This window comes from Danio rerio, chromosome 20 (genome assembly GCF_049306965.1).
Source record: "Danio rerio strain Tuebingen ecotype United States chromosome 20, GRCz12tu, whole genome shotgun sequence".
In the NCBI taxonomy this organism is placed as follows: Eukaryota; Metazoa; Chordata; class Actinopteri; order Cypriniformes; family Danionidae; genus Danio; species Danio rerio.
The window spans coordinates 30171892-30196966 of record NC_133195.1 but is presented as its reverse complement, the minus strand read 5'-3'; the positions used below and the strand labels follow the sequence as shown (position 1 = coordinate 30196966).

The window sequence follows — 25075 nt, the reverse complement described above, 5'->3', positions numbered from 1 at the left end:
CAGATGCAAAGACCTCCATCTGTGTGCCATCAGAATTTTTCTTCTAAAATGTGCATATTTCCCAGGCTCCTGTGTGTGGGTTCATTAGTTTAACTTTTATGACACAGAATAGGTTATTTTCTTTGCCTTTAATATATAATAACTGAATGTAAACATACTGTCGGAGGCTGACATTAAATGCATTTTATAACAAATGTTTAGATGGTATTTGGAGGTTTCTGCATCTGAACTCTTCACTTGTTTTATGAATAACCTTAAACATACATGGAAACTTTTCGTACCAAAAAAAATAATGTTGCACTAAATGTTCCTGTGTGGAGCCAAAAAAAAAAAAAAAGGTTCTTCTCTGGCATAACTACAAAAACTCTACTTTGGAAACTTTATTTTTATTGCAACTTTGGCTTTTCAGGTTTTGCTCAAGTGTAATTTAGAATTGGGATTAACAGATTTTTTTGTTATGTTTTGCCATGTTAATCCAGCACTGTGTGACAAACTTGAAACAAGGGGATGTTAAAATATCTATAATTTAACAGTTTTCTGTATTTTGTGATTTATGTTTTCATTTTTTTTAAATTTATGATTTTAAATTGCATTATGAGACCTTGATCTTTCCTCTGTCAACTTTTAACCTTAAAAGGTTGGAAAAAGTGACCTTTATGAACATTTTAGTAGCTTAAAGTGATTATTTTCTGCCTTCGTGTTGTATTTTATGCTGCAAACACCTTGAAATAAGCTGCCAGTACATTTTTTGTTTTTTTACAGATTCATTGATATATATATATATATATATATATATATATATATATATATATATATATATATATATATATATATATATATAGAAGATATATATCGAAGAAAAAAATACTGATTAAAGAGCTTTTTGTGGAATAGAAAGGCTCAGGCTTCCTATTGTAGGTTGTCTGAGAAAACCTGCACTGTAAAAAAGCAAAAGAAAAGTAAATAAATAAATAATCTTATTATATATATCTTAAGTTATAATAACTAAACATTTGCGGTCATTACTTTTTATCACATAATTTTAGTGTGTAGACTAAAGTGTAGACTTTCTAATATGTGAAGGAACGTTTTCCGTGAAAAAAAAAACACAAAAAAAGTGACTTTTCTCCAGAAAACACCAATAGCACATGAAATGAATGACTAAAAAGTTATGCAGAACATATTCTCATAAACAAGAGAAGAATATTAATCTAAACTGCTGCATGATATTTGAAAAAAAAAAACTCATATTGCGATATTTCTTTTACTGTGATATACATTGCAATATAAATGCAATTTCTGCAAATGACTTATATATGTATATTTTTTTTTATTTAGAAATTAACAATATTTATGATTTTATGGGCAGTCGAACAGTATTCAGAAAGATTAAATAGAAAAAAAGGACAAATTAAATTATTTCATTCAGTAAATAATTACATAATCTACAAACAATCTTTAAGCTACAAACTTCTAATTTATTGTGCCTAAATGGCTTAAATTAGCTTGAAATGTTTACACAGTCACAGACCTTAAACATAATTATAAATAATAATAAACTTTCACTGTTAAGTTTAAATTTTGAAATGACTCCAGTATGTTGTTAACTGTAATGTCTGGTCAACTACAGTATAATCCCTGCGATGTGACTATTGTGGACGCACACATTGCAATATTGATGCTGAAACGATATATTTTGTCCAGCCTCATCTAAACATTGTGCTTAACAGTAGTGACAGTGTCATTATTACTGCTATAGCACTTAGATTTTTACTTCTAGTCATATAAAAAATAACTGTGAAGATTTCAGGGTCTTAAATCTTTTACATTTTTTATTTTACATGTACTCAAATGCAATCGCAATCAATAAATTGCTGACTGCAGTTCACTTAAAGGCCAGTAGTGTAACCAATAACACAATAACACAAGTTTCTCAATTTATTGAGCTAATATATTTATCCCTTAACCCTTTATAGTGCACTGTAATCAATGTCAATGAAGTTACAACATGGTTCTTTGACTCATAAAGAGTTAACCCTGGGAAATGTAAAGCCCTTATATTTTCAAACACTCCTAGGCACTTTGAAAAAAGTGAAGTGGATGAAAAATATAAGATCTACAACTGTACCTGCGATAAATCTGAAAAACTGGCTGGTAGGCATTACCGATGATGGACTTCCTATCCGTGTTCACAAAAATAAATAAATAAAGGCGTAGCTTAAACAAAGAGGAGTGTGACAGTCTGACATACAGTTAAATGAAAGACTGGATCACCGAGACTGTCGACTATGATCCACTACTAGATATGAGGCTAGGAAAGAACTGAGGCCTTCCCTCCAAGACTTCATCCATGCTCTACAGAGGGGAAAATTGCTGGCGAATTGCAATTTTCTGTTCTGTTAGGTAGCAGACAGATGATGAAGGTACTGAGGGAAAAAAGAAGGAATGGGAAATGGAAGGAAGGAAGGCAAGAATAAGTGAGGTCTGTCACTAAGCTTGGCTGAAATCCAGTGAATATGGCAGAATGCAATAAGAAGTAGAATGACAGAAGACGATTCATATTAAAAAAGACCTGAGTTTAGAAATATGAGATGCAATAGAGCAGACTGGAGAAAAATAAAATAAAATAAATTAAAATAAAATAAAATAAAACAATAAATACATAAATAAATAAAAAATAAAATAAATAATAAAATAAAGTAAAATAAAATAAAATAAAACTAAATAAAATAAAATAAAAACAAAATTAAATAAAATAAAAAACATTTTAAATAAAATACAAATTTAGAATAAAATTAAATAAAAATTTCAAATCAAATAAAAATTCTAAATAAAATAAAATAAAATTTCAAAACAAATTTCTAAATAAAATAAATTCAAAATAACATGAAATAAAAATGTAAAATCAAAAATAATAAAAATATAATAAAAATTTAATTTAAAATAATCAAAAAAATTTATTTAATTTAATTAAAAATGTAATTAGAAATAAAATTAAATTACATTGAAAATATAAACTAAATATAATAATAAAAATAACAAATAATAAAACAAACACTAAACTAAAACAAAAAAATCTGTCAAAGTTGCAAAACAATTAATATCTTATCTTATAAAGGGCATAATCTAACTTCAGACTCAGACATTCATCTATAGAGCATGTTTAAATTCCTTGGGTAACAAGATACTGATGTTTTTTTTTACATAAACATATGTATTAAGACCCACAGTCTAACAAAAAGGCTACATATTTCAATTTATTACCTGTACTCCAAACAAGAAAGTTTCTACACAAAGCAACCCACGATGCAACAAGTAAAATTTTTATGTTGCACATAAAAGTACTGTACTTGCTAAAACACATTTGCTAAAACACAGAACACATTAAATGCACCAGCAATGTGTGCACCTGAAATTAAAGATTTATATGTGACAGAAATGCATTAGCCTCAACAAAATAGACAAAAAAAGATTTTAAAACAACTGAATGTTCTCAAAAGAACGAGATCAGCATATTATCTTCTCATCAATCTGTCCTTTGGTACATTTGGATTTTTGCAAATCCAACTTAGTGACAAACAAAGACTCATTGTGTATGAATAATCATGACATAAATATATAAAGGCAAAGTACCAAATTACCTGCTTTTTGTCTTAGTAATCCGGGCTTTTAAAACTTGACTGGTCACTTCAGAAGCTTGCAATCTTTCTAGCCATGACATCTAGTGTGCAGTCAGAACACAACTAACTGAATTCACTCCCAGACACTTGGACTCACTCGCAAAGCAGTGTCATAAATCACCACACACAAATAATGGAGATTTACTAACATAAGCACAGCAACAGACGGAGTGCTTTGTGTGCTGGAGGTAAGGGGGGAGATGGGATGCTCCTCAGATCAGACGTCTAGGAACGAACAAATTAGTTTAAAAATCCCAACAAGTCTTCTAGATGCAGAAATATAGCCAGCATGTTAAGACTATGTCCTGCTACTCTGACCAACATCCAGTAATTCAATCGCTCTCATTTACTGCTGGTAAATATGTTTTACAAAACTGTCCAAAAAATATTTATTTAATTATTTCTTGAAAAGAAGTTTTAACAGTTTATACAACCAGCCTTGACCAGAAATGCAAAGTCTCTGTAAAATGTGTGCTAATTTGCATACAAAATTTGGCCTTATTTTTGTCGGCATCATGTCACAAGCAATTTTGATTCTTAAAAATGTATGGTTGCTGTTTTCTCAAATTGTATTCATTGATACTGGTTAGGGGTAACATGGTGGCTCAGTGGTTAGCACTGTCACCTCACAGCAAAAAGGTTGCTGGTTTGAGTCCCGGCTGGGTCAGTTGGCATTTCTGTGTGGAGTTTGCATGATCACATGGGGGTTTTTTTTCTGGGTGCTCCAGTTTCTAAAGTTTTCTAAAGACATGTGATGAGTGTGAATGAATGTGAATGAGAGTGTATGGATGTTTCCCAGTACTGGGTTGCAGCTGGAATGGCATCTGCTGTGTAAAACATATGCTGAATAAGTTGGGAGTTCATTCCACTGTGGCGACCCCGAATTAATAAAGGGAAAAGCCGAAGGAAAATGAATGAATCCCTAATCAGTGCAATATTCATCCCCTTTCTCGCTTTCATTGTGATGTTTTATAAACAAATTTCAGGAGCACCATGAACAGTTTTGATGAGGTTAATTCCTTGTTGACAATCATTCTATTTCCAATCAGCAAAAGACCAACTGTCTATAGTCAAGCAGGTCCCATCTTTCAGCATCTCTCCACCATCACAACTCCACACTTTAACCTGATTCCAACATAAATAAGAGTGTTCTGGAGCCGGGCTAGACACTGTGCTCGGACCCCTATTTCTCTCTCAATCCTGACAAGGTGAATAACATGAGTCAGGGTGGCTTTCCTATCTTGAAGCCCTCTTCCCGGACAACATGCCAAATATGCATATTATTCAGTCAAATATCTACGAGTGTGAACTCGTGAAGGAAATCACATTCAATATACAGGCATGTAAAATTATACTCCAAGCAATTGCTGTTAATAGAAATAAATAGACATATGAAAGGAATGACCTTTTATGGGGTACATTATCACATACATTAAAAATAATAATTCTTTAATGTATTATATTCAACCTGTATCAGGGTTTCGGTATCAGCATTTTGGTCTTAAGGTTATATAAGCTAAAGTGCCCTAAATTAAGGCCAAAGTTTGTTTAAAATTTACTATTTCTCACTTTTGTCAAAAGTTCAGTCATGTTTGATACAACAGTGCAGCCTGAAAATAATGTTTATTCCTGTATATATTCTATATTGTGCATTATAGAGTACAATTGCAAAAAAAAAAAAAAAAACATGATTTATGGAAGTTACTAAAACTAGGATCTTTTAGTAGTGTATTGAAGAGTTGAATTGAAAAAAATAGTCAATTTTTGCTAATTAACATTTTATTTTACCATCATCCTTTTAATGCTAATATATATATTTTTTATATTCATTGACCTGAACTGGTTTACATTTAAAACATTTCCTTTTTCTATATTTATGAATCACAAAGCAAATTAATTTTGTTCTTTTTTAGGGTTTTAAAGTGTTTTTTTCAGCTGCTAAGGTGTTTTTCTTTATTTTTCTTGCTGATTACCAGTGCAATGTAGTTTCGTTCTGTATTACATTGCATGTGATGCTCTGAATGACAAAATAAAGAAGACTGAACTGAATTTGTCATTTGTCTGCAAAAAGTTTAGAATTTTTTTTTATCATTTTTATCATATATTATAATTTATATTTACCTATATTTTTTATTATATTATATGTGTAATTGTATTTATTGTAACTCCTTTTTTTATTCTATTTTTTGTATTAATATTGTATGTTACCTAGGGTCTGAGAGTTGTTTCATTGTCAACATTGTTTTGATTCTCTGTATGTCCTGTGTATGTGGTTGAATTGACAATAAAGCTGACCTTGACTTTTGAAATTAATATCATCATTTTAAATATTTTAATGACAATAATTATGTTAACATTTTTTTTACAGAATTACGTTACACTGAATGGCAATGAAACAGTATTTCACCCACACATTTAGTTTTAAAAAGTCATTTAACATTACATTTAGACGTGCACTTTAAGTGACAGTAGAACTGTAATCAGATTAGCCAACAAAATGCTATCTTTATTATTATATACAGCATACAATGCGGCCGGTCACAGTTTAAAAAGGCCTTCACTTCTGTTCAGTCTCTGCTTAATGTTCCATTTGCAATTCAAAGTCTCCTCTACACAAGGGTTGCCCCCACTGTCGCCTTCAATACCTCTCTTATTAATTCGCCTCCTTGCATATTCATATCTGCTCATCAACACCTGTGTACATCCCATCCCGAAGAAACTTGTTCCTTCCCTCACTGGAAGTGTACTTCATTTTAAAAATCTCATTAAAAACAAATTATGCATGTGTCACAAAATACTTCCAAATAAGAGGCTCTAATTAGTAATGCAAATGAATTCTGTCTTTATACAAACTGTGTTAATTTCAGGTGTCTGAACTGGTGTACCTGTTGCAAAAATGCATGTCAGGAGTGTATGTCAAGAGAAACAAACGTTTTTTTTTTTGTTTTTTTTATGACATTCACAGACAGAAAAGCAGGAGCATAAAAGTTTCAAAGAAGAATTTATTAACAGATAAATGTAAAAGACATCTGAGCTCTGCGAGATTCCAGTCTACATTTTCACTTCTTAGAAATCGTCTTTTAATGCTCTGGATACTGTGACACATGAAAGTGTCTCAGAAATGCAATGACTTATTTAGGCTCATGTATGTCAGCCTTCAAAGAACTTCTCCTAGAATAAATCACCTTTGATCACCTGGAGTTATAGATATATAGGTCTAGATATAATATATTATAAATTGTTTTAGTCACTGCAATGACAAAACTAATCTGAAACTTACATTGATTCTGGGCAGTTCTCCTCATTTTTGGCTGCTTTCAAACTCCCAAAAAAATTGATGAGTCAGTGTTTTGTAAAAAAATATATAATAATATTTAGTGTAGATACAGTAGTGTAGATGTACAGTACAGAATATAAAGTCATGGTGCCGTGGAAAAAGAATTAATATTGTCTGACTACCATGAGCTTGAAGGAGTGCATCCATACATCTCTGCAATGACTCAAATAACTTATTAATAAAGTCATCTGGAATGGCAAAGAAAGCGTTCTTGCAAGACTCCCAGAGTTCAACAAGATTCTTTGGATTCATCTTCATTGCCTCTTCCTGCACCTTACTATAGACATGCTCAATAATGTTCATTCTGGTGACTGGGCTGGCCAATCCTGGAGTAACTTGACCTTTTTTGATTGCAGGAACTTTGATGTGGAGGCTGAAGCATAAGGAGGAGCGCTATCCTGCTGAAGATTTTGCCCTCTCCTGTGTTTTGTAATTTAAAGGTCAGAGCAAATGTCTTGATACCTCAGGCTGCTGATGTTGCCATTTACTCTACAGATCTCTCGCACACCCCCATACTGGATGTATCTCAAAACAATGATTTTTTTCTGATTTATGTGAGAATCGTGGGTCCATGCGGGTAAAAAATAGGTCTTCTGCAGTATTTGTAATGAATGGGATGCAGTTCAACAGAAGATTCATAGAAAAAAATATCTACCTTCTGACACTTTTCCAAATGATCAACTAGAAGTCAGGTTATTATTTGTTGCTTCTACAACTGTGCTCAATGACAAGACTTTTGTCAGGTAGTATACTATTCACTATTATAATTTTGCAGTGTTTGAGACATTTCCACATAACCAGTTGTCAATCCTCAGTGCTCACCTTTTCCAATTTGATAAGTAGCAATTACTTTTACTTTTCATATTAACATGAAATATCCTGTATGGTCACCAGAAAACGTAAAGCTTATGAATAAATATAAGCACAGAATAATTTAAAGTCTCAAGCCCAAACATTGATACTGTAACATAGCAAAATTTTTTAATGCCATTTAATTTTCCACAAAATTCTCACACTCAAATAAAAATTTTATAATTAAGAATTGGTGAATTTACTGTTTTAAAACACCTTTAAAGATTAAGATGTGTGCTATGATCATGATAATTCATTCATTTTCTTGTCGGCTTAGTCCCTTCACCAATCCGGGGTCGCCCCAGCAGAACAAATCGCCAACTTATCCAGCACATTTCTACGCAGCAGATGCCCTTCCAGCCGCAACCCATCCCTGGGAAACATCCACAAACACTCATTTACACACACTCATATATGAACAATTTAGCCTAGCCAATTCACCTGTACCGCATGTCTTTGGACTGTGGGGGAAACCGGAGCACCCGGAGGAAACCTTCACAAACGCAGCGAGAACATGCAAACTCCACACAGAAACGTCAACTGAGCCAAGGATCGAACCAGCGACCTTCTTGCTGTGAGGTATAGGCAACAGCTCTACCTACTGCGCCACTGCTTCGCCCCATCATGATAATAATAATTATAAAAGAAGCTGAGACCTACAAGGGATAAAAAGTAAAAATAATAATAATAATAAATAAAAATAAAATAAAATAAAAAAATAAAAAAGAGTAAACAGTAAATAAAAAAAACACATTCTGCAAAATAATTATGGTAGCAAAAATTTTCCATCATGGACTTCATTAATAAAAAAAATAAAATTGTACATTATCTCGCAACGAAGAATTTTTTTGAATTAAAAACTTTTCTTCTCAGAACTACATGTGAACGTCTCACGATTCTGACTTTTGCAAGTGTGCATCTTACAATACTGAGCTATAAACTTACAACTGCTAGTTTATTTGTCATAATCTTGAGAAAATAAGCAAAAAAACTTAAAGCGAAGGCAATTATGAGAAAAATGGAAGATATAAACAGAATTCTGTCAAAACAGTGAGATATGTTTAGACACAAAATGTACAGACATGAACTGAGAAATGGCTTGTTTTGGAAATTTTTGTTTGTTTTTAGTCTATTTCTCATTTAGTTATAGATTATCTCTTGTTCTTAAAACCTTGCATTAAAGGTTTTTCCATTTAAATTGGGATCATATATTTTTGGGTTTACTTATCAATTTATTTTATTTTACTTATCCTGTGGCATTTCTGTGTGGAGTTTGCATGTTCTCTCTATGTTTGTGTTGGTTTCCTCTGGGTGCTCCGGTTTCCCCCACAGTACAAAGACATGCGCTATAGGTGAATAGGTTCGTTCATTTTGTTTTGTAATAAAGTCCCTTTATTAATCTGGGGTCGCCACAGAGGTATGAACCGCCAACTTATCCAGCATGTTTTTACGCAGCGGATGCCCCTCCAGCCGAAACCCATTCCTGGGAAACATCCACACACACTCATTCACACTCATACACTGCGGACAATTTAGCCTAACCAATTTACCTGTACCACACCCGGAGGAAACGCAAGTGAACAGGGAGAACATGCAAACTCCACACAGAAAAGCCGACTGACCCAGCTGAGGCTCGAACCAGCGACCTTCTTGCTGTGAGGCGACAGCACTACCTACTGTGCCACTGCGTCGCCTATAGGTGAATTGGGTTAACAAAAAAAAAATTGCTATAGTGTATAAGTGTGTGTGTGTGTGTGTGTGTGTGTGTGTGTGTGTGTGTGTGTGTGTGTGTGTGTGTGTGTGTGTGTGTGTGTGTGTGTGTGTGAGAGAATGTGTATGGCTGTTTCACAGTTCTGGGTTGCAGCTGGAAGAGCATCCAAAGCATAAAAAATATGCTGGAATAGTTGGTGGTTATTTGCGCTGTGGCAACCTCTGATAAATCAGAGACTAAGCCAAAGAAAAATGAATGAATGAATGAATGAATGAATGAATGAATGAATGAATGAATGAATGAATGAATGAATGATTATACTCTGACGGAAAAGGGCTACCAGATAATATGATGTTTATTTTTAAGAACATGGGTTTACTCAATCACTTTACTGCCTTTCTCTGATTCTGTCTTGCAGTAACTTAAAAATGCCAAGAGCTCTCCAATCTGCATATTCTCTGCAAGGGCCTTTTCATCATATCTCCAGAGTATAGTTTGTTCCTTTGACAGTTAAACCTTTCGTACAAAAAAATGCTTCTTTCCCAGTCAGTCAGTCAGTCTTCAGCTTCTGATTGGTCATACGGCACCAATGATACCAATGATAATGGCGTCAACGGCACAGGCATAATCGACTATGAGATGCAGGAGGAAATTGTAATGATGGCACTTAATAGACCAATTATGCCCCATTAGGATAACATCTCACCCAATAAGCTCCCATTATCATGAGCAAGCGCAGAGACGATGACAGCATTTGATTACATGTGGGTGGGCTTATGCTGCATCTTCACGTGACCATTTATAAAAATCCACTTATTTTATGACTCCCAAAACATTTCCACAAAGCTCATTGTTTAAATTACATTTAGGAGAGTAATTTCGCAGTGATTTGTAAACAAGCAGGTTGTGCAAACTATTAGTAATTTAGTCTCCCTGTTGAGTGGGATTTATGCCAAAGATTTTTCTTAATTAGTATTATATTGTCACTCACAAAATGTTTTTTTTTTTCCTGCCTATATTAAGAAAATTACTGCTGTGATTTTAAATTACCTGTGAGGCACGGAAATATGCTTTTGAAGGGAAAGAAAATAACATTCTTTTTCTTGTTTTGAGAGAAAAGTCAAAGATAAGTGCATCCTCCAGAAATTGTCAGACTATCTGTGTGACAGAAAAGCAGAGTGGGGATTTAGTTCTGTAACGAATAAAGAGATGAAGCAGGAATATGAAAACAGCCACTTTCCCATCACAGTGACTTTGCAAAGACTTGTTTATCCTGGGTTTCTCTTGCATTCTAAGTCATTCGTATCAAAGCCGAGTTCCTGTCAATGTAATGAGACAGTTACGTAACTGAGATGACATACACATGCATCAATGATGCATTCAAAAGAAATGCTTCCTCTGTGAAGGCTATTGCATAATGCGCTGGTGGATATACTCGCAGGTAAATTGAGAATGTTAAGATAAAATTATAAAGATTAGGTAAGAGCTGGCAAATCAAATGTTTTAAAGGAACACTTCACTTCTTTGCAAATAGACTCATTTTCCGAGTTTAACGTTTAAGCTTTACCATTTTTGAATTCTTTCAGAAAATCTCCAAGTCTGGTAATTTTAGCTTAGCTTAGCATTAATTGTAGAATTGTATTAGACCATTAACATCTTGCTCAAAAAATGTCCTATTTTCCCATTTACTCTTCTGTAGCTAGCACTGACGGTTATGTCTAATGAAAAAGCATTGCAAAGCATTGTAATTTAGCTTCCTGGGGACTTTTCAGTCCCAAACTTTTCAGTTGTCAGGTGCAGCGTAACATCATTGCATCTGCAACAATTATAGTTCGACAGCAAAATTCCTTCTTTATTTTTTGTTTTTGATATTAAAAACTTAAATGTATTTGAGTTAGATGCTAATGGTCTAATCTGTTTCAATGATTTATGCTAAGCTAATCTTAAAAATGCTCTGCCAGTGCTAGAGATTGGCTGAACCCAGCAAACAATTTTGTGTTCAATAGAAATCTGATAGACATCTAAATGTAGACAGCTTGGCTAAACTGGGGCTGTCAGTAAAGAGCTAAGAATAGCCCAAAACTAGACTAGTTGTTTAATAGACAGATTAGACAGACTTATATGTAGTCATTTATTTCTGATTTTCATTTATGACTAACTCTAGTTTTGACCTATTCATAGACATCTATTAGACATCTTTTTTTTTTTAAATGCTTGATGGGAATGGATTAATAAATGATTAAACACAAGTGTTTAACTCTAGGTGACTTGTAAAATGAATATTTTGGAGAAAAAAAAGGAGTGCTACTTTAAAAATCAGAGCCTCTTCTGCCACTTTGATTGTTTCAAACAAATCGAAATCGACATGGAAAGATTTGTTTCACCCTGGCACGGCTCTGTGGTCAAATAAAGAGACTTTAGACGGCCTAATTAACATTACACACAATCCTTCCAGCAAAGATTATGGAGCAAGTACGTCATCCCGAATTGAAAAATGTAGCACTCTCATAAGAATCATTAGTATCCCACTGATGCATATCAGCCAAGCCAATTAGCCAGATGATTAATACAATCATTCACAGAATGACTCATAATAAATTAATGGAATAAATGAATTTTTCAGATGGTGTTGAAATAATTTCATACTTTGAACATAAATATTATCCTACACCCATATGCCTGTTTCTAACTATTCCTATCTGCTGGCCACAACAGCGTAGAATCTGTGCAGAAAACTCATAGCTAATAAGAGTATTTTTATGCCATATTTAAAAAAAAAAATAAGCAGCTTAAACTTTCATTTTTTTAAAAACATTTACAGCATGCAATTTAAGATGTCACTCTTTAGTAGTGAAGTGTTAGCACTGACTATAGCAATATTTGTAAACCTTAAAAAATCTTGCATATTTCACTGCAGTAAAATGAGTGGTAACAAAAAAACAGATAAATGTGCCTGATGACACTGTTTTATTAGGTTGGTTCTTGCACATATCACTTCAATTTAGAAATCAAATAACTGATAAACGATAGAAGACAATCTTGTATTGCATTTAAAAATAGCATAGCACTCACACTAAACCTGCTAGGATCACCAGCGATCTAGCGGCTGCAGAACTACACACACACACCACACAAACAAACTGTAACACCCAGCATGCACCTCGCACACAACGGTTCCTGTTTTCCTCTGATTACATGCACATAGCTGGAATACTGCTGGACTGATTACAAGGACTATTTACACAGCACACACTTCTGAGCTGAGTATCGTTTATCTGTATTGTGAACATTACGATGTGTTTTCCCTTGCCATGTTTGATCCTTACTTTGTTTCTTTGTTTATGTTGTTTGCGGCCTGAACTGACCATTCACCTGTTTATGACCATGCTCTGTATTTCTCTGCATGTACCTCCTGTTCTGACCATTGACTGCAAGACGATTCTCTTTAATAAAACTGCATTTGGATCCTCGACTTTGTCATCCTGCATCTGCTACATAACAGAAGACTCAACCATGATGTGTGTGTCTGTTTATGTGCTGTGTACTTTATGCTCCATCTGATTAATCCTGAACTTCTTCAGCTGTGTGTGTTTGCAGTCAATTAGAATCTCGGCCAGGTGTGTATTTGTAGTGCATGAAGGCATTCGTAGTTCATTAAAGTGGCAGATTTGTAGTTCTTCAGTGATCTGCACAGGTTGGATCACTGGGGATTGTGACAAAACCTCACCATTCCTAAACAAGTGCTAAAGAAAGAAAAAATAATGAATATTTCTTTGATGAATTAACCATATCATTCTACAATGTTTTGTGACATATCCATTCACATGCAAGAAACCTTCTGGAAGTGAATCGTTAACTAATAATGCCCATGATCGTCATTTCTGAGAAAAGGAATAAAGGTTGATTGTGTTTTACTACCTTTCCTAAAAATTCCAACTGAAAACTATGCAGAGAAACATTTTTGAAGTTTGAAATATGTTGGCAGATCAAGTCTTTGTGTATCTGGATTGAACTTTTTTGATACATTTTTCAAATTTAAATGAGAAAAACACAATACATACAGTTTGAAGTAGTCAAAATTGGCAAAAACAAACACCATTGTTTGTCCTTGTGTTGCAATAACCAGTGGTGGAAAGAGTACTAAAATTATACTTAAGGAAAAATACCATAACTTGCCTGAATATGTAGTGCAAGTAGAGTAAAAGTATCTATTTTAAATATTACTCAAAGTATGTTTTAAAAGTACTCAAAAGTAGTGAGTAGTGAATAGTGAATATCACGCTGTAAAAAGCTGATGTGTTTACAATTAATTTGTGGATGTGTGTAAACATAACATTCTGTAGTGCATTTAGTGACTGCCCAGCAGGTACACAACATCATAAGACGTTAATATTAAGCTAGATTTAGGTGGTGATATTAGGTGACCAAAATTCAATGTCTAGCCAGCATCTAAGGACGACATTATTTTGATGTCCAATAATGACGTCAAATAACGTTGATATTTGGTTAATTTTAGGTTACATTAGAAAGTAACCAAAATAAAACATCGAACCAACATCTTAAACCAACGACATATTGACGTCAAATACTGACATTTATTCGTCAGGTACGGCAACTAAAATCCAACATCTGATAGACGTCATAGCGGTGACGTCCAAACAACATTAAGCTGTAACATCATTAGACATTGATATTTGGTTAATTTTAGTTTGGACATTGAGTTCAGATGTCAACCTTATTTTCATTTCCTAACAAAATGTAAGGTCCCCATGATGTTAGGGTACAACGTCAATCTGACGTCATATTGACATTTTGTGCCTGCTGGGTGTTTAAGGCCATTTCGGTCATCATACAGTAAACATCCATCATCTTTTTATCAGTGACCTGCATTTAAACAGTCTCTGGGTCAATGTGTGTAAAGATTTCTGACATTTTCTTAGACATTTTTAATGCTTCCAAACAGTTGCTGCATTTATAAAGTGCCCATGGTCTTAAGGTAGTTCAATATGAAACGAATAATTTTTCTATGTGCGATTCGATTGGACAGAAATCACAGGGCTGATTTTTCTAATCCCCATAGACAAGAAAAAGTAAAGCAGTGCACTTCCTTCACAGAATTGGAAGAAAAAAGTACTATTAAAATTCTTTAGAAATGCAAAATCGCAGCAGCCATAACGGACAGTGGTTTGACACATAGTAAGAGAGCATTAAAATCCATATCTGCTCTGGACCGTGCCATGACAACGAGGATGATGGGTAACTATGAGTGTTCCACAACAGCAGGAGACCCGATTCAATGTTCCATGTCAACAAGGCAGTATAAGCTTCTATTTTAGGTCTCTCACCACAGGTTTTGTCTTTTATGAACTTGTTTTTGAGCCAGGAAGGTCAAAGCTGAACACGTCAGGCCTCCAGTCAACAGAGATCAAATGAGCGCTTACACTTCTCCCTGTGACCGCCTGTAACTTCCTGTTTTTACTGGGAATGGACAGGGATGGCACCTCCTTTTAAAGAAAACAGTTATGGCTGGATACTTTTTCCCATGTTTATTTTTTCAGTGGACCACCAGCAGAGTCTCCTCTTGCTGGTTGTCATATTCTGCTAGACGCTCTTTCAAGTCTCTTTAGGACCACTGACCTCTTATCACCAACTGTGTGTACGAAAAAATACTTCTGTGCTACATTAATAAGGGTGTAGCAGGCCACCTATAAAACACTGCATATACACAAGAAAGCTGTTTAGAAATGTCAATGAGATAATAAACTTCAAGCGTTCGGTTATTTTATTCACTGCACGTAAATGTCACACCAGGACCAGCCAAGTAAAACCGACATTAAAAGATGTTCTTGTGTGTGCGGTAAAAGATAAGTGAAACAATATTTCAGTATATTAAGGAGGGGTGACCTCTACTTGTATCTTTTCAAAGAATTAAAGTTATTCACATAAAAGGCTGAGATTGAAAATTAGAAAAGCAACTCAATCTGTAGTTCTAAACAAGTGGACCGGCACAACAAGGTTCTTTGTAAAGCTCAAAGACTAGCAGAAAGATGATTTAAAGTGATTATATGCTTTAAAGTTATGTAAGAAATAATTGACAGAAGACCAGTCCTTATTACGCATCAGCAAGGTTATGTTGTTTTCTGCAAAATGCATGGCCACAATTCTTAGAGAGCAAGAGAGTGACTCTATGTGAGTGTTTATGAATTATTAAAGTCTATGCATCTCTTAACAATGTTAAGCAGCAGCATCTCTACTTACAGCAAAACTGTAGGTTCATCTGCTTCAAGAACATCAATTTTTACCTGAGATGAGTGAAGCAAAATTGTAGATTTCAATTTAAGATACTATTTTTGTTTAGAAAGTCATGACACACACACTGATAGCAAGTTTCTGTGAAGGTTTATGTGAGAAAGATTGAAAGAAAGAGTATATATATATATATATATATATATATATATATATATATATATATATATATATATATATATATATATATATATATATATATATATATATATATATATATATATATATATATATATATTTATTTATACAACAGTTCTGTCTGGTTCTCAAATCTGATTGGCTGATAGTCGTGCGATATTCTGCAATATCAGAACTCCTACAGCCTCTTTACCCTTTGTGTATTACTCCACCCACATACAGCCAGCAAAAAGCAGACACTACAGATCTAAAGTTTAAAAGATACACACTCAACTGTTTAACTGTCAGCTTATGATTTGAATCCGGAAGAAAGTAGTTCCTCATACAAAAGGGTTTTTGAGACTCTCCATGTTTGATTTTGTTTTTATATACACAATTATGCTCTCAAACTGCCAATATACAGCCATATCGCACTGCTACTCAAGTGATATTGCTCATATATATATATATATTTATAGTATGTTCTGTCTGTAAACATTAAAATGTAATTTTTATCCTGTGTTGCAGGCCTGTAGCCTGCCTGGTAAAAGGGGTAGTTCTTTTATCTTAAAAACTGGACCTTTTTGCAGTTATTTACATCATTTTCTATTTAACTAGGTTTAAATACTCCATTTTAATGACAGCATTGTGTTTTTCTTGATTAGCTTGTCGGGTGGTCATCATAACCACACTTTTTCTAAAAATTTAGAATAAAAAAATATTAAAATGTATTTATATATATATTCATTTTAAAATACAAATTTATCGCATCTTATATTATTAGAAAAAATTTCTTGTTAAAGTTTTAAATTAAAAACTGCCTATTAAAGCCAAGTAGCCTATTGTCATTTATTAGGAAAATAACAAACAAGCCAGCACATTCAACTTTACATTACTAGAATTTGTCCACTTGAATAATAAAATATATAAAAAAGTAATAATAACAATAATATTAATATTAATAATAATAATAATAATAATAGTGTAGAACTTTTAGATTTTTCTAGCCTCTCTCGTAAAAAGTACATTTAAAAAATATGCATAGCAACAATTTTCTTATAAGTATTAAAATTAATGGTTGCATACTTCAAAATTAACGTTTGGATATTCACTCCTTTACATTGGTAAAAAAAAAAAAAATTCTTAATAAGGTGCAAGATATAAAAGTTACTTGTAAAATGTTTTTGCGATTTAACAACAATACAGTAGGTCATAGTGAAAGATGTAGTGAAAGTCTTAAAGCCTTCTTCGATGAGTTATTTTTTACAATTTATGATGGCATAGCAGTTAAAATAAGCTAAATTCTGGACCTTTGTCAGTGAGTGGTGGGTCTTCCAAACCACCTGAACCCCAGGTACAGGTACATTAAACTAATATCCAGGCAATACAAGAAAACCATGTTCACACAAACTGAAAGATAATGAAATGTAATAGATATTTCAATGCTCTATGGTTTAGTTAAGTGAAATATTGTGTTGGGCAATGGGGATCATTTGACTAGATTCAGAACTAGAGGGAACCCTTTGTTGATTATAATAGGATCTACCGTTTTCAAGCAAAATATTTCACAAAACGAAATGTTTTAGACATAACAATACTACTGTTACTGTAAAACTTGTTCGAACTTGATGATTCATAACCAAACCCCATTCAAAACTGTTTTAAATGTCTGGTTAAAGGAAAAATGTATCTAGCATAATTATTTTAAAGCTTGTCTTGATTTGTTGTATTGAGTGTAACTGTAAAACAATGTGAATTGCTACCTGTAATCTAATTTTGGTAACACTTTATTTTGATGGTGCATTAGAGCAGGGGTGGCCAACCCTGTTCCTGGAGAGCCACTTTCCTGCATTTGATATGGGTTGCAACTGAAATCTGCAGTAAGGTGGCTCTCCAGGAACAGGGTTGGCCACACCTGCATTGGAGTATTAGTAGACTGTTGTTTAATGTCTGCTAATACTGCTCCTTCAACAAACATTTAATTGACTATAAAAAACTTTGCAAGTGCATGTCAATTTAACCTAACCCTAACCCCAACCTAGCAGTCTACTTATAATCTAATGAGTATTAGTTGCAATGTAACTTGTATTCAACAAACGGAACATCAAAATAAAAGTGTGACCCAAATTTTCAGACCCTGGGTGTTTATTAACTCTAAAACACAACAAACTCATGAACAAGATGTCAATCAAGAAACCAATAGACCTGACTTTCAATGCATGACTTTATCCTCTAACAACACAAAAGTAGTCTATAAAACTTTTAATAATTCCACACAGCTTCTTTTTGATGACATTTTGTCAGACTTTGTACTCTAAGCTTAAACTGAGTTGTAAGAATACAGCTCAGCTATCTTTTTACCACAGCTGTTGAGCGTCTCCCAAAATGCCAAAATCTCCCTTTCCAATCTTCCAGCCATCACTAATGACAACTAATCTGAAAGTGTGACCGGCAGGCAGGCTGTGGCTGACAGCAGATAAGACGCTTGAAAGTAAGACGCGCACAACCTGAGTTGCATGAAGTGACAACGAGGACAAACTGACTGACTAAATCAAATACTGGAGCGGTAATCATGAGTAAATAGAAGCTAAAATAACTCCAGGAAACTTGTATTGACTTGACCTGCTTGTCTGCTTGACTGGACCTCTTGTATTCCTCCTTCCCCACAGCACTGGCATCCAGAGCTCATGAGGAGAGAGCCGTAACCCTGCAGCTTTATTGCTCCAGTGGCTTTTCAAAACGAGTGTGGTGAGGGTTATAAAGCCAGTGTGAACTCAAATATCCCTGCTTTGACAAGGCGAATGGGGCCTCTTTGGGCAAACTGGTGCATAAAACTGTGGCGGTGGAGTCCTGAAACGCTCTCTTGAGCATGCTTTAACACTGCAGCTCTCGGAAAGGATAAAGAGTCTAAGCTACTACCTGCTTTTTGTGCTCAGATTTTACGATATTTATCAACAAAGACAAGCCTTTTGTGTGCTTGTGTGTGTGTCTTAGGCTTTCAGTGTGACTTATATGAAGGACTTATCTGAGGTAAAAGTTGATTGAGGTGCTGGCTCGGGGACAGAACTGAATTACGACTACCAAACCACAGCATTGATCTGTTTCACAGCTCACTTAGCCTGTTATTCAATCTGTTCCAGTGCTCTTCTGTCAGCGTACCTGTCCCATATACTCGAGGCAATCCAGCCTCAGACACTGACAGACAGACCCCTCATCACCTCAGGTTAATGACAGACTTTGTTGGATGCAATGAAAAACCTTTATACCTCTTCATGCAATGTCTTTCTGAAGTCAGAGTTGCTGTTGTTTTCTTTATGTGTTTACTGATTCTTAACATTGTGTTTTACTAGAACTAGCCTTTGTGTCTGTTTAGTTCTATTATACTCGTAAGGACTGATTTATGTCTTTTAAACAAGGATCTGAGGATCTTATCTGACCATCTAAAAAGAATAGACTAAAGTCTAGCAGAAAAGAGAGATGGATGGTATCTTGACTATTAACTATTATAATTTAGGTAAATATCCAAAAATTTTCATTAAGTACTTCCCTCAGGGCATCCAGTATATGACTCCCAGGCTAAAGAGAAATGAAGGCTTTGAGGGAACACTCCATCGGATCCAATTAAATTAAAGACAATTTTTAGCAGTCAAAAATCCATATTGAGAGGACTTCAAAGAATTCCATAAGACCTCAGCTGACAAATCAGGATCTACTCCAGCAAAACAATCAATCAGAACACTCATGCTTATACTCAACAAGAATATTAATCCTAATCTGGGGAGACACTGTTTGTATGACATGCTGTTTAGCGCTAAACTTGAGAGCAATCGATTGCCCATTGTCATCATTATTCTATCCTACTGTGCATTTGTCTTTAATGGGCAACCTGCTTTTTTGGAGGCTTGAATGAGTCATTAGCTATGTTTCCATCCAAAAATGCAAATTAACTTTATGTGCAAAACTGGATTATCGCATAAAAGACGTCCGAATAAAGCAACGTTTCCATTCAACGAGTCAAAGAGACCAAATTATCACTTCCTGAACAACTGGCACCAAATTTCAACAGTAAAAACTGTTGAAATAGAATTTGCTGCAATAAGAGGAGCTGCTTGAATCTTTTCTTCATTTAATAAATGACTCGCAGTAAACGCACGGTGGCGTTTGGAGGTGTCAGACGTGGAGCACAGACACCCTTGATTCTGGAGGTCATTAATAATATAATAACACTGATACTTAAACGGTAAGGCATTGTAGAATGACCAAAACAACATTACAGATGCTTTACAATGTACTCAGCCTGCTGTGGTTTATCCATTCGCACACATATTTATCATGATCTCGTAAAAACAAAGTCACATGACTTTTTTTTAATACACACACTGGAATTTGTTTTGTAAAAGGGTTGCTATCGTAGCTTATGCACATCTTTTCTTATTGGATAAAAAGTTTATCTTACTCAGTTATGTGCATGTCAGGGTTCTGCCACTTTGGTCTTGTAAATTCTTGTTTTGGTGGCAGAGCTCTGACACTACTCAATGTCTGGTCCTGTTTCTGTCTCTGTGTGCGCGCGCGCCGTCGTGGGTGTACGCAGAGTGTGCGCGCTGCCACATGATGTGGCCGCGCGCGCTCTGCGTCCCTCAGACGCGCGCGCTCTTGTACTAGTGTTTGTGTTTGTTCTGTCATCCAGCCTCAGACACTGACAGACAGACCCCTCATCACCTCAGGTTAATGACAGACTTTGTTGGATGCAATGAAAAACCTTTATACCTCTTCATGCAATGTCTTTCTGAAGTCAGAGTTGCTGTTGTTTTCTTTATGTGTTTACTGATTCTTAACATTGTGTTTTACTAGAACTAGCCTTTGTGTCTGTTTAGTTCTATTATACTCGTAAGGACTGATTTATGTCTTTTAAACAAGGATCTGAGGATCTTATCTGACCATCTAAAAAGAATAGACTAAAGTCTAGCAGAAAAGAGAGATGGATGGTATCTTGACTATTAACTATTATAATTTAGGTAAATATCCAAAAATTTTCATTAAGTACTTCCCTCAGGGCATCCAGTATATGACTCCCAGGCTAAAGAGAAATGAAGGCTTTGAGGGAACACTCCATCGGATCCAATTAAATTAAAGACAATTTTTAGCAGTCAAAAATCCATATTGAGAGGACTTCAAAGAATTCCATAAGACCTCAGCTGACAAATCAGGATCTACTCCAGCAAAACAATCAATCAGAACACTCATGCTTATACTCAACAAGAATATTAATCCTAATCTGGGGAGACACTGTTTGTATGACATGCTGTTTAGCGCTAAACTTGAGAGCAATCGATTGCCCATTGTCATCATTATTCTATCCTACTGTGCATTTGTCTTTAATGGGCAACCTGCTTTTTTGGAGGCTTGAATGAGTCATTAGCTATGTTTCCATCCAAAAATGCAAATTAACTTTATGTGCAAAACTGGATTATCGCATAAAAGACGTCCGAATAAAGCAACGTTTCCATTCAACGAGTCAAAGAGACCAAATTATCACTTCCTGAACAACTGGCACCAAATTTCAACAGTAAAAACTGTTGAAATAGAATTTGCTGCAATAAGAGGAGCTGCTTGAATCTTTTCTTCATTTAATAAATGACTCGCAGTAAACGCACGGTGGCGTTTGGAGGTGTCAGACGTGGAGCACAGACACCCTTGATTCTGGAGGTCATTAATAATATAATAACACTGATACTTAAACGGTAAGGCATTGTAGAATGACCAAAACAACATTACAGATGCTTTACAATGTACTCAGCCTGCTGTGGTTTATCCATTCGCACACATATTTATCATGATCTCGTAAAAACAAAGTCACATGACTTTTTTTTAATACACACACTGGAATTTGTTTTGTAAAAGGGTTGCTATCGTAGCTTATGCACATCTTTTCTTATTGGATAAAAAGTTTATCTTACTCAGTTATGTGCATGTCAGGGTTCTGCCACTTTGGTCTTGTAAATTCTTGTTTTGGTGGCAGAGCTCTGACACTACTCAATGTCTGGTCCTGTTTCTGTCTCTGTGTGCGCGCGCGCCGTCGTGGGTGTACGCAGAGTGTGCGCGCTGCCACATGATGTGGCCGCGCGCGCTCTGCGTCCCTCAGACGCGCGCGCTCTTGTACTAGTGTTTGTGTTTGTTCTGTCAGCAGCGCGCTGCTTTATTCTCGGCGCCTCCGTCTAGTTGGTTTCAGTTTTGGTTGGCGCTGAGATGAAGCATGCGCGTTGCTTATATGTGAGCGCACGGTAAGGTGTTTATCTATCGTGTGCTCGTGTCTTGCGTCTTTTGTCAAAGCACGTGGCTCGGTGTTTACATTGTGGTCACGTGCTTTTGTCGTGTGCTTCAGTGTTGTGTTATGTGAGCGCATGGCTTGTATTGTCTCTCTGTGTCATGCGCTCTCCCGTCTATTGTCTAGTCCCACCCTCCTTGTCAACCCATTATTAGTTAATTGTGTTCACCTGTGTCAATTTACTTTTTGCTTTATAATCCCCCTCATGTTTTCAGTCCTTTGTGAGTTCGTAGTCGAAAGTTTCCTGTCCTGTTGTGTCTAGCCCTGTCTTGTCCAGCCAGTCAAGTTTGTTTGTTCATTTATTTGTTTTATTAGAGTTTTTCCCCCTCGGGGTTGTTTGTTTTGCCTTTTTGTTTTCATTTTATAATTAAATAAAAACCCATTATTGCTGCACCTGAGTCCTCGCTCCTTTTCCCCTCACCGACCGTGACATGTGCATATGTTTTTAATGTGCATTTATAATTGATGTGCAATTGGATGTCTCTATTAACCGATTTTTTATGCACATATCCAAAAATGCACATAAAAATAAGTCGATGGAAACTTAGCTAGTGAGTGACACGGTAAACATGCAATATTCTAGAAATCATAAATTCGTAAATAAAAGCTCGCCATCTTGTAAAGCCATCAGTGAAAACTGGAAAGTTATGGTTACTGTACCAAGTAATGTTAAAGGGGTGGTCTACTGTGATATCATATTTAAAACTTTACTTGATCTGTAATGTAGCTGTGTGAACCTAAACAAAATCTCTAATTGTAATATGCTCAATATTCAATGTGAAGGAAGACACTGGTTTTTACAGAGTCAGCTTAACAAAGCCTACAGCGAACAAAGTTTGGGGACTACAAAAAAATACATGCGGGTGAGTGACATCACAAATACTTCAGGTTACATGCATATACAACGAGCGCACACCCTGCACAGCAAAGGGGCGTGGCACTGTAATGTTTTAGCAGAAAAAGCTAAAATGCGTCCAAACGCTGCTATTTTCTTGTATAACTCGTTCCTTTTCTGTATTTGGGCTTCCAAAGAACTCCAGAGAACTATAAAAAAATATATATATATCTAACATTTGACAAAGGAGAGGTTCCAGAATCTCTGAGTTCACAGCAAGATTTGGCTAAAAACTCCTCCACCCATAACAGATGAAGCTATGGATTGTGAGCCACAACCTGTAAGTATTTTTATTTGTTAAAATTGATCTATTACATGCACAGTGTCTAGTGTTAATAGTACTGTATGTTGTAGCGAGAACGTAAACAAAGACGTAAACAGCGGGACATGCTGTTTGGCACAGTTAACAATTTAGCTACAAATTCATATTTGTCTGTCAAACTGCTGTAAACACCCACATTCTTTACCAGCTCTGCAGTGTCTCTCTATGTGGCCGCTATTCCTGCGCTCTACATCTCAAATAACAAACTCTTAAAAGATGTGTGAACATTTCATATTACTAACACATGCCTATTTTGAATATATGTGAAAGACACTTGTCAGATTTTATTTTATAGCAGGCATGAGGTTCAGATGTCTTCTGTGTCAATTTCTGTCTGATTTAGGCACAAACCGATACAGCCAACAGCTACTCTAACTGACAGTGTTTACACAGTGCAAACGTACGTGCTTGTAGGGCCTTGCTTGTAGTTAAATAACTTTAACCAAGACTAAGCAATGGCCTCGAAATTTCAGAAAGGAAGGTTGTCTTCAAATTTTGATATCCATTATGGTTTAACGGGATTATGGTGATTACCATTAGAAGCTATAGTGCATTAGTTTAATCCAAGTATGGTGTTTATGAAGTACTGTTTAACTAAAATTAAAAATCCCATTATACTTGTATTGTGTAAACTCACCTAATACTTTAGCAAACCTGATTATGCTTTCAGCCTGAATAAAAGTGACAAGGGATAGGAATTACATCAAATATTTTTATAATACTGTACACCATTTCTTTTAAACATTAGAACATCTAGTTTGAATGCAGAAAGCCTGCAGATCCCATCTGGACTTTTTCATGATCACTTTGCCGCTTCATGCCAGATGTGTTGCTATGGGGCAGAATGACAACTGTGGATCTTGAACATGCTGCTCATCTCATTTGGTGTCTCTCTCACACAGGTGCTGATTTGTAAGGTTTTCGAGCATATAGTGCAATCCTCTGATTAGCTCTTGGCTCTGGTCCACAGCCCGGGTGGTTTGTTTGCCACTCTTCACACATGTACCCACTCACACGTTCATCAGTCATCATGTGTTATAGTGGTGAACGAGCACTCTGGAGTGATTAATGCAAATGCAGCATTGATCCGGGCTTCGCTCTCAGCTGTACCTGCTAAAAAACTCATGCCGCCTCTGGGGTTCCAGAGAGAATCAAAGGTCAGTCTCATTAGCTCGGACTCACCAGAGACGAAACACCATGGTGGCCGGATAAGCATACAAAAGAACCGCAGTGTCCTGATATGCTAACATTTCATTAACGTGATTAATGGACATGGAGAGTTCAAATGTTAAAGAATGTGGTAGTCTGTATTATAGCATCTGAAAATATTAGGGCTTCTTTTGTTAACACTGCTAACAAATGTGTTTCTGTTATTTTGTTCTTTATTTTTTCTAACAAATGTAAAAATAAACAAATTAATTATTAAAAAACTAATAAAAAAATACACAAACTCAACCCAGCATTGCATAATTTTTCAATGTTCATTATTTTTTGTCATTTTGCCAACCCAGAGTCATTATTGATACGATT

General features: G+C 35.2%; 1 protein-coding gene across 3 annotated transcripts in view; it reads right to left on the bottom strand.

Annotated features, from left to right (window-relative positions):
* kif26aa (kinesin family member 26Aa) overlaps positions 1–25075 on the bottom strand; it is a 125821-nt gene that overhangs the window by 84123 nt on the left and 16623 nt on the right. Inside the window, exon 1 of one of the 3 annotated variants that reach the window (XM_073933318.1) lies at positions 3642–3749. The exons of the other annotated variants lie outside the window; for them this stretch is intronic. The gene's annotated coding sequence lies outside the window, so the exon portion shown is untranslated. Of the gene's footprint in view, positions 1–3641; positions 3750–25075 lie in introns of those variants that run through there. 3 annotated transcript variants of the gene reach the window in all.